Source organism: Rhinolophus ferrumequinum, chromosome 25 (genome assembly GCF_004115265.2).
Source record: "Rhinolophus ferrumequinum isolate MPI-CBG mRhiFer1 chromosome 25, mRhiFer1_v1.p, whole genome shotgun sequence".
In the NCBI taxonomy this organism is placed as follows: domain Eukaryota; kingdom Metazoa; phylum Chordata; class Mammalia; order Chiroptera; family Rhinolophidae; genus Rhinolophus; species Rhinolophus ferrumequinum.
This window is the reverse complement of record NC_046308.1, coordinates 26367684-26376782: the sequence shown is the minus strand read 5'-3', so window position 1 is coordinate 26376782 and position 9099 is coordinate 26367684. Positions and strand designations below refer to the sequence as shown.

Genomic DNA, 9099 nt, shown 5'->3' with positions numbered 1-9099 from the left:
GGCTCCTTGTGACTATGTTAGGTTCACCTAGATAACGTCTCTTTTCCACATAGTACCACATCATCCCAGGAGTAACACCAAGAGACAAAAGTCGTGGGGCCATCGTAAACTTCTGCCTACCGTACTTACACTCAGCATTTGTTTGTTGTTTCTCTGAACTTACAACTGTCCAAGGATCCTGTGTGTTCCTGGCAGCCTAATAGGCCTGCTGTGAACTTTGCCTCAAGACCAGGGTCAACTCTTCTCTTCCTGACCTCAGTGTTCCCTCAGAGAACGCAACGTAATTCTTTATGATCCACATGCATGAATAGGCTCCAGCCACCACAGACAGACACAGCAGGCACAAGAGCTGTTCTCTGCCTTGCGGGGTCTCAAGTGTAAAGGTGGAGCCTGACATATGTGTAAGTTAAAGACTGGCTGACAAAGTGCCACCGTGGCATTGGTTGGGAGGGGACCAGCAGAGAGGGAGACACTATTGCTACTAGAGTGGAAGGGACTGAGGGGAGGTGGGAAAGCTCAGGGCTGAGGTGTAATTTGAACAGGACCCTGAGGACTTGAATAGGCAAGAATCGGGAGGATGTTTGGGGCACAGGGACAGCCCAAGAAGAGCCCAATGGGGAGGGTTCCTGGAGCACACTGGGGTGGCACGTGCAGCTGGAAGACAGGACACCTGGTGTTTTGGGCTTGGGGAGAAAAGGAGAAGGGAGGCCTTGAAAGCTGCATGAGCAGGGGTGTGGGAAGGCCCCACGCCCCAGAGCGCTGAGTTGGGAAATGAGCTGCTGTGGAAATAATGTAGCTCACTTGGCTCCGGCAGCAAACACGGCTGTGAGAGGCCAGTGGGGAGGCAGCCTCGCATGGTGGCCAGAGCCGTGGCCTTGCTCTCCTCCCCCAGGTGAGAGGAGTGTGTGTGTGTGTGTGTTTAGCAGATCACATAGGGAAAGCAACAGAGAGTTCTGAGCGTAGCACAGACATGATCTAATTTAAGTATTAAATGACAGCCGTTGCTGCTCGGTGAGGACCCAGTTAGTGCCCTGGGTTGGCAGGCAGCGCGTGGAACCCACGAGCACTATATTATAAGGTCTCTGTCCACCAAGAACGTACACTCTACGGGGAAGATAAGACAAGGCAGTGGGGAGTGGCAGTAAGAGCCAGGGCTTTCAGACAGAAGAACCTGGGTTTGAATCTTTCCGCCAACATTTCTCCACCTAGAAAGTTACCTAAGGTCTCAGTTACCGCAACAGTGACATGGTAATGACCATACCTGCCTGATGGGGTGGTCGTGAGGGCTGGCTCACTACAAAGTGCCTGGCACAGAAATAAAAAAAAAAAAAAAAAAATAGAAGCTGGCATTATTATCTAAATAATAGTAGGAGGTAGCATTAAACTCCTCGTTGAGGGGTGCAGATGGTATCAGAAGCTGTGAACCTCCTAATGACAGGGAAGATGGGCTGGCCTCCGGAGTGGGCAGAAATCGGGAGGCGCAGTTTGACAAGAAGTTAGAGGATGAGACCTGGGAAAAACCCAGAGGCAAGACTAGCGAGTGCATTCTCCACAAAGACACACAGGGTGAGTTCCGCGTGGTATCTCAAATGGAAAGTCCCAGAAGCTGGGGGAGAGGGCAGGACATAGGCAGGTACTGAATCAAGCTGGTGGGAAGGCCAGATTCTGAAAAGCATGACCATCAATTATCTGATTGGAGGAGACAGGGACTAGATTGGGCAGGTGAGAGGGGAGGAACAGGACAGACCTACAACCTGGCTCAGCCCTTCCCATCTTGGGGCCAGAGTGGGGCTGGGATGGTGGGTGGGCCCTCAGCAGGTGTCCCAATGCCCAGAATTGCCATACAGGAGGAGGCAGGCCTGTTATCCCTGAAACCCGATCGATCTTTCAGGCAGCTGTCCACTCAGCCTGGTGGACCAGGAGAGGGGTTAGGGGGTGGAGGGGCTGCTCCTCCCCAAGGTGTCATTTTCACCCATCTCCCACCAGGGCCTGCTCTCTGAAGTGACAGGAGCTGAATTGGAGAAGGGAATGGAAATGGCAGAGACTCCACTCCGGTCCTAGGACAGCCCCCGAATGGAAGTGACAAGGTACCGCTTCGGTGGGTGCAGTCCCCAACTTTCTTTCATCCCGCCTCAGGGTCTGACTGAGAGGAGAAAGCCGAGGCCCCACCCAGAAAGCCTCTGGGTCTCTGCAGCCTCATTAGGCTCTAGGCCAGTGATTCCCAACTTGGACACACAAAGTCCCCAAGTGTCCCTGTAGGTAGCAATGGAAGTTGGGAAGATATTTTAGTGTTTATTTTAAAAATCGCATCGGCATCATGTGTTTTCTGCAATAAGGCTAACTCCTACTCATCCTTCCAATATCAACTTAAAAGTTAGGTGTTTGGGAAGCTATCCGCAGCCTCTTGTATAAGTCAGGTTCCCAGCAGGAACAGATGGCTCATTCAAACCGGGACATGGAGGAGAGTTTAGGGAATGACTATTGACAAACCCATTGGCTGTATTAAGGGACACTAACTAGGGGTGAAACAGTTAGCCACAGCATATCAAGACCTCATCAACCCTAGGCCTAAAGAGACACCGGAAGTGGACCATTAGTGGACCCCCTGCAGGACCTATAGGGCTAGGAAGGGTGGCCTATCAAGCACCATGGCCTTCAATAGAGGATCAGACAGCTCACCCCCAGTGGCCGATTGGGAAGGGAGTTGCCCTCACCCTCCTTGGTCCAGGCTCTCCCCTTTGGCGAAACCCAACTAGTAGCTGGAGGGCAGAAGGAGACCCCATTGATATAGTCCTTCGAGTCAGGCCTTGGGGTATAGAGCAGGACAATACAGGTATAGAGAGGATCTGGGGGGACAGAGGTAGAATACCCTCTTTTGTTAGTCTGCTCTGGCTGCCATAACCGAATACCACAGATGGGTGGTATTAGTCAATAGAAATTTAATTCTCTCAGTTCTGGAGGCTGAAAGTCTAAGATCAAGGTGCTGGCTAATTTGGTTCCTGGTGAAGACTTTCCACCTGCTGTGTAGACGGCCACCTTCTCACTGTGTCCTCGCACAGCCTTTCCTCAGTGCATGCTCATGGAGAAAGAGCGCTCTCTGGTATCTCTTGTTATTAGGGCACCAATGCCATCATGAGGGCCCCACCTGGAGGACCCCCTCAGCTGTACGTAACTACCTCCCAAAGGCCCACCTCCAAATGCCACTGCATTGGGACTAGGACTTCAACATATGCGTTTTGGGGGACACAAACATTCAGTCCATAGTACCTTGCAAGGCTGAATTTGGTGTCTCCTGAATCTGCCATCCAACCCTGGGCTCCTAGGACAGCATAACATTGTCATACAAGGTCTGTAATTAAGTTTGCGAACATATTGCAAACAGGTTGCTAACCTGTTTTGCCATCAGAGGGATTATTCATTATGAATTTATACCAACTGGACAAACAGTTAACCAAGTTTACTATTTGGAAGTGCTGGAAAATATGCATGAAAAAGTTACACGACCTGAACTTTTCTCCAATTCATGGCTCTTGCATCACGACAATGCACCAGCTCACACAGCACTGTCTATGAGGGCGTTTTTAGCCAGTAAACAAACAACTGTACTGGAACACCCTCCCTACTCACCTGGTCTGGCCCCCAGTGACTTCTTTCTTTACTTGAAGATAAAGGAAGACATTTTGATGACATTCGGGTAATACAATGACAGCTCTGATGGCCATTCCAGAAAAAGTTCCAAAATTGCTTTGAAGGGTGGACTAGGTGCTGGTGTCGGTGCATAGCTTCCTAAGGGGGTGCTTCGAAGGTGACCACAGTGATATTCAGCAATGAGGCGTGTAGCACTTTTTCTAGGATGAGATCGTGGACTTAATTGTCAGACCTCATACTCTACTGTGACTGGCCATTTCATTGTCTGCATCTCCTGTAAGACTTACATCCTCTCTGGGGCAGGGACTGTGGTTTATTCATCTGTGCTCAATAAAATGCACTGGGAAAAACAAATCAGCAGTTTGCTCCGACTCACTAAAGCATCACCTTTCTTTGCTTTAGCTGGAATTAAATCATCTCAATGTGGTAACAGCAGTTATCGCCTTCAATCAGAAACTCAGATTACCAGTTTTGTCGGTCTGATTAGTAAAACACAAGGCAGCAAAGTTAATTTGTAATTTAATGAATTTCATCGACTTAATAAATAAAAATCCTTCAAAACAATCTATAGGGTGAGCGTGAGAACAATGAAAAGAGTCCCTGGTGCTGAAAATCTCTAAAAGTAATCTCCTGTTAGTTATGATGGGTGGGCCATTCCAAGGGCGTTCACATTTCTTGCTTAACTCAGGAAAGAACAAGGCATGCTCCTCCCGGGCCAGTCAGGCCCGTCCATTACAAGTGGCCTTTGTGGAGCAGCCCCTGCCTGTCTGCCTCTCTGCACTGTCCCAGCCACCAATCTCTACCTCTTAGATCATTGTCCACTTCTCCTGGGAGGGACGTGGTAAGCCACCCCTTCCTTTCCTATGCCAGGTTACAAGAACGTGGGCTTTGACGTCTCACCTGCTTGGTTCGAATCCCGGCTCTGCCACTTACTCGCTGTGTGACTTTGGATGATGTACTTAACTTCTCTGGGCCTCCATTTCCTCATTTGTAAAACTGGGATAACTGTGAAGATTAAAAAAGATACTGTACCTCCAGCCTGGACTGCTGCTCCAGTAGCCTAACAACTCCCACCATTTTCCATCCTGGCCAACACCACTGCCTTCTTTTTCTCTACACAGTAACACGGGATTATACCATTTCTCTGCTCGAAACCTCACAATGGCTTGTTATTTCTCTTAGAATACAATCTAGGTTCCTTATGGGGCTATGAAGTCCCCCATCCCTCTCACAGCTGCCCTTATGGCCTGTGCCGACACTGTTTTCCTCCCACTGGTTCCCTGTCATATTTCAGATCTCAGCTCAAATGTCATTTCTCAGAGGAGCCTTCCCAGAGCCCCCAGAGTCCTCTGTTACAGTCTGACGATGGCCTATCCTTTTTCATCAGAACAGTCATTGCAACTGGGGTAAACTCACTGCAGTTCATTGTATGATGGATTAGGGCCTGTCTCTTCACTCCTCTGGGAGCCTCATGAGAGCAGGAACCTGGTTGCTTTCTCCACAGCTGAAATCCCAGTGGCCAGTGCAGTTCTCTCCAATACATGCTTGTTGAACAAATAACGAAGTAAAAGGTCTTTCCTGGAATGCCAACAAGCTTGCCGGGGGAGACAAAGACTGACATATACAACTATTCAGAACCACACAGGATAATTTGTATATAGCTGTCTCTAGATAGCTTGGCCCTCACTCTTGGGGCTGGAGGAATTCAGAGAAAGGAGGATAGGATATTAAGTATCCATGAAGACTCGGCTTGAGGCCGCTCATTCCAGGGGGAAGGGAAGAGAGAAAGAAAGGAACAGTTGTCGTGTATCTACAACATTCCAGAAAACTATCATACAATATCTTTTTTCTAAACTTCACAGTTTCGCAAATGAGGAAACTGAGGCCCAGAGAAGTTAGGTACGTCATCCAAAGTCATACAGCAAGTAAGAGGCAGAGCTGGGATTCAAACCAGGCAGGTCAGCTATCAAAGCCTACGTTCTTGTAGCTAGGTGTAGGAAAAGAAGGAGAAGTAGACGGTGATTTAAATGGGGCTCACGACAGAAAAGCGTCTTATCTATGGTAACTGTGAAAGCTGGCTTGTTCTGATACTGAGCTCAGGTCTCATACGCCACCTAGGTACACGTAGTGCGGGCTCTAAGGGGTCTAACCACAAACAGTTGGGTCCACACCAGAGCAGCTACAAGCCCTTGAAGATGGCCTGAAATTGGACAAGCCCTGGAATGAAGGGCTGGGCACTGCACCCAGCACCTGGCCTCGAAAGGAAGCAACAGAACTGGGTTCTGGGAGATTTCTTTTTCCTCCACTAAGACTGTTTGCAGCCTATTGTAAAGGTACAGGTAAGGAGCTAGGTGGTGTGGGATACGTGTTGAAGTGGGGGAGGAGCAGGAGGGGGTCATTCCTGCTAAGCTGACCTCAGCTGGGTAATGTGATCAGCTTGTCATGGTTCTGAGCTGTGATTTGGGAAGAACAAAGAGGCCAGGCCCCTGTGCCTCCTCCAGCCCAGGAATGCAGCTGGGGCCAGGCCGTGACCAATCTGGAATGCAGGTTGGGAGCGCAGCGAATGCACTGTGTACAGCGAGGCTTTCATGCACTGATGGGAGCCGAGTGCACAAAGCCAGGCTGACATGCCCCCGCGCTTCCAGCTTTGATATCCCAGCCCTGCCTTGGGGAAGTTGAGCATCCCCAAGCTGTCTGGCCCCGACTGCCCCGCTGTGGCCCTTGAGGTGGTCGTGGGTAGGGAGCGGAGAGTCTAAATCCATACCCCCAGCCAGCCCACCAATGTTCCCAGGTGTCAGCATGTCCTCGTCCGTCTCTCTCCATCTCAGGACGTCTGAGAAATAGACAGGGAGGTGGGGGGAAAGAGAGTTGCTGGTGAGCCCCCGGCCTGCTCTTAGGCCTGGGGAGAGATGAATGCATAGATAGACAGATGTCCCATGCGAGAGGCTGCCAGGCCTCAGGCAGCTCCCGCTGGACCAGGTCACAGAGACCCATTGAGGCCACCCCCTCCAGAAGATGAATAATGTTGGGTTGGGGGATCTGAGTCCTGGGTAGACAGCTGAACGCTTTCTGCATTCCGAAGCCCCTTGCCTCCCCTTCCAGCCCCTGCATTCCCGATGACCAGTTCTGTCAGTGTGGGGTCCTCTGGCCTGCCCTTCTCTGCCCTCCCAATTATCCACTGCTCCCTCCCTTTCTGCCTCCTCTATGTTCCCTGCACTTCCTCTCTTCCTGGGTATTAATAGCAACGTGCTTTACAGTTTATAAACCATATTTACATACACTAAATCATTTGATCCTGAGGAGAACCCTATGAAGTAAATACCTGTACTCATTTTATGCAGGAAGGGAAGAAAGAAGGGAAGGGATGGAGGCTTCCGGAGTCAAGAAGTCTAAGGATGTTGGCTGGCATGCCCAATGGATGCGTCAGTCGCCTCAGACGATGGCCAGAGTGGGGATGGAGAGGAGGTCAAGAGCTAAAGTGGTCCATGATGTGGGAACCAGGAGCTTGGAAGTACTTATTGGAGGTACTTATTCAGTGTTTGTGGATTATTTGAGAGTGTCCAGTGTTTTGCTTTTTCTCTCCTGCCTTTTTACTCTCCCCTGTTGACTCTCATGGCAAGACCTGGAAGCTACGCTGAGATATAAATGACTGGTGATAGTTTTCAAATGACGCCTCTCAAACCAATTAGTTCCTATGTTACAGATGCAATTTCAATGAGGAGAGACTGGAGAATCTCTATAGTGAGAGGAGCCAAGTAAAAAGGACAGAGGGAGGTCTTTACCAGAGAGACCCTGATCTTCCAAGGGCTCAGAAGCTCCCAGCTGGGATTTACCGGAAGGAGATTTTGATGGAGTAGAAAGCAAGGGTGGGAGGAGTCCTGGCGTCCCCTCCATAATTACTATCCCAGAGTCACGCAATGTTAGATGCAGAGAGAGACCTTAGAAATCATCGAGACCTTTGGTTAAAAAAAAAAAAAAAAAAGTTCGGCTTTATCTCCGCTGTTCTAAGTGCTGGCTTGATTCTCTCCAGCCCTCTGGCAGCTTCTGGGTTCTTGCCATCCCACCTTCCTAACCAAAGAGAAAACAGGGCGTCTCTCTCCTGCATCCAGTGTGAAAGATCCTGGAAGGGACTCTGCCTTGGTTCTGCTTGAGGGGTGCTCGACACCCCAGGCCAGATTACAGTTGCCCTGGAAACAAAGCGTATATTTGGACAACAGATTAAAGAACTGCAGAAGGAGGAAATGGTTCCCCAAGACAGACATCGTCTCTGTGTGAATCATGAGCTCAGCAATCACTCCATATTGAATTTACTCCAAAGCAAATTCATTACAGCATTAGAAACAGCCAATGTGCTTACCAATAAGAAAACAGGCGAATAAATCATGGTATCTCTTATGGAATCCTATACAGCTGTTAAAAAGATTGAAGTAGAACTGTATATCTGTATGTGGAAAACATCCATAATACCGTGTTTCCCCGAAAATAAGACCTAGTTGGATCATCAGCTCTAATGTGTCTTTTGGAGCAAAAATTAATATAAGACCCGGTCTTATTTTAATACAATATAAGACCCAGTCTCTAATATAATATAATATAATATAATATAATACTGGGTCTTATGGTAATTTTTGCTCCAAAAAGACGCATTAGAGCTGATGGTCTGGCTAGGTCTTATTTTTGGGGAAACACGGTATATTACGTTTTTAAAAAAGTCTGTTTTGGAACAGTTTGTATAATATTATGTCATTTATGTAAAACAGAGCAAAACAAAACCTTATGTGTTTATGTATTTTAAATTAACTTGTAAAAAGTTTGAAAAGCTATACACCAAACTGTTAATAGGATGACCTCTATATAATTAAATATTTAAAAAAAATTTTTACCAAAGGCATATATTGCTTTTATATTGGAAAATGAATATAAACGGAAAGAAAAAGATCCAATGATCTCACTCTGTAGGAAAGGAATATGCAGTCAAAGAAATTAAATGACAGGCACTAGATGACACACTGGAAAATAAGTAGTGCTTAGCACCCTGATCTGCAAACTGCCCAGGAGGTGAGTTTCTTTAAGTGTCTGTGCAGTCGAGCTGCAAGGACAGGAAGGTGGTGGGGATACAAGGGGAACCCAGGTGACAGAGAGAAAGGAGCAAATGCCTCAAGTTGAGGAATGGAGTGGGTGTTAATTCTTTCTGTGTTTGCTGATGCCATTGGACTCCTCCCCACTGCTCCCTGCTCTGTAATCTTCCACTGGCCCTGTGACACATACCTCTGAGGGCCAGGAATGGGTTAAGCCAGAGCCGTTGCTGGGGAAGGAGAGGGCTGTGTCTCCTGGAACATGAAAGGAACTCAGTGGCTCCTGGTGGTAATGAGAAGTGAAGAGGCTCAGGTCCGAATCAATTAGAGTCTCTATCTGAAATGTAAACCAGGTTCTTGACCAAATGCCCTCTTT

General features: G+C 48.3%; 1 long non-coding RNA gene across 1 annotated transcript; it reads left to right on the top strand.

Moving 5' to 3' along the window:
* Positions 1-268: 268 nt before the first annotated feature.
* Positions 269-7111, top strand: LOC117017206 (uncharacterized). Its single transcript, XR_004422037.1, has 3 exons — positions 269-401; positions 1987-2098; positions 6990-7111. It is a non-coding gene; the product is annotated as an uncharacterized LOC117017206 (long non-coding RNA).
* The last annotated feature ends 1988 nt before the right edge of the window (positions 7112-9099 follow it).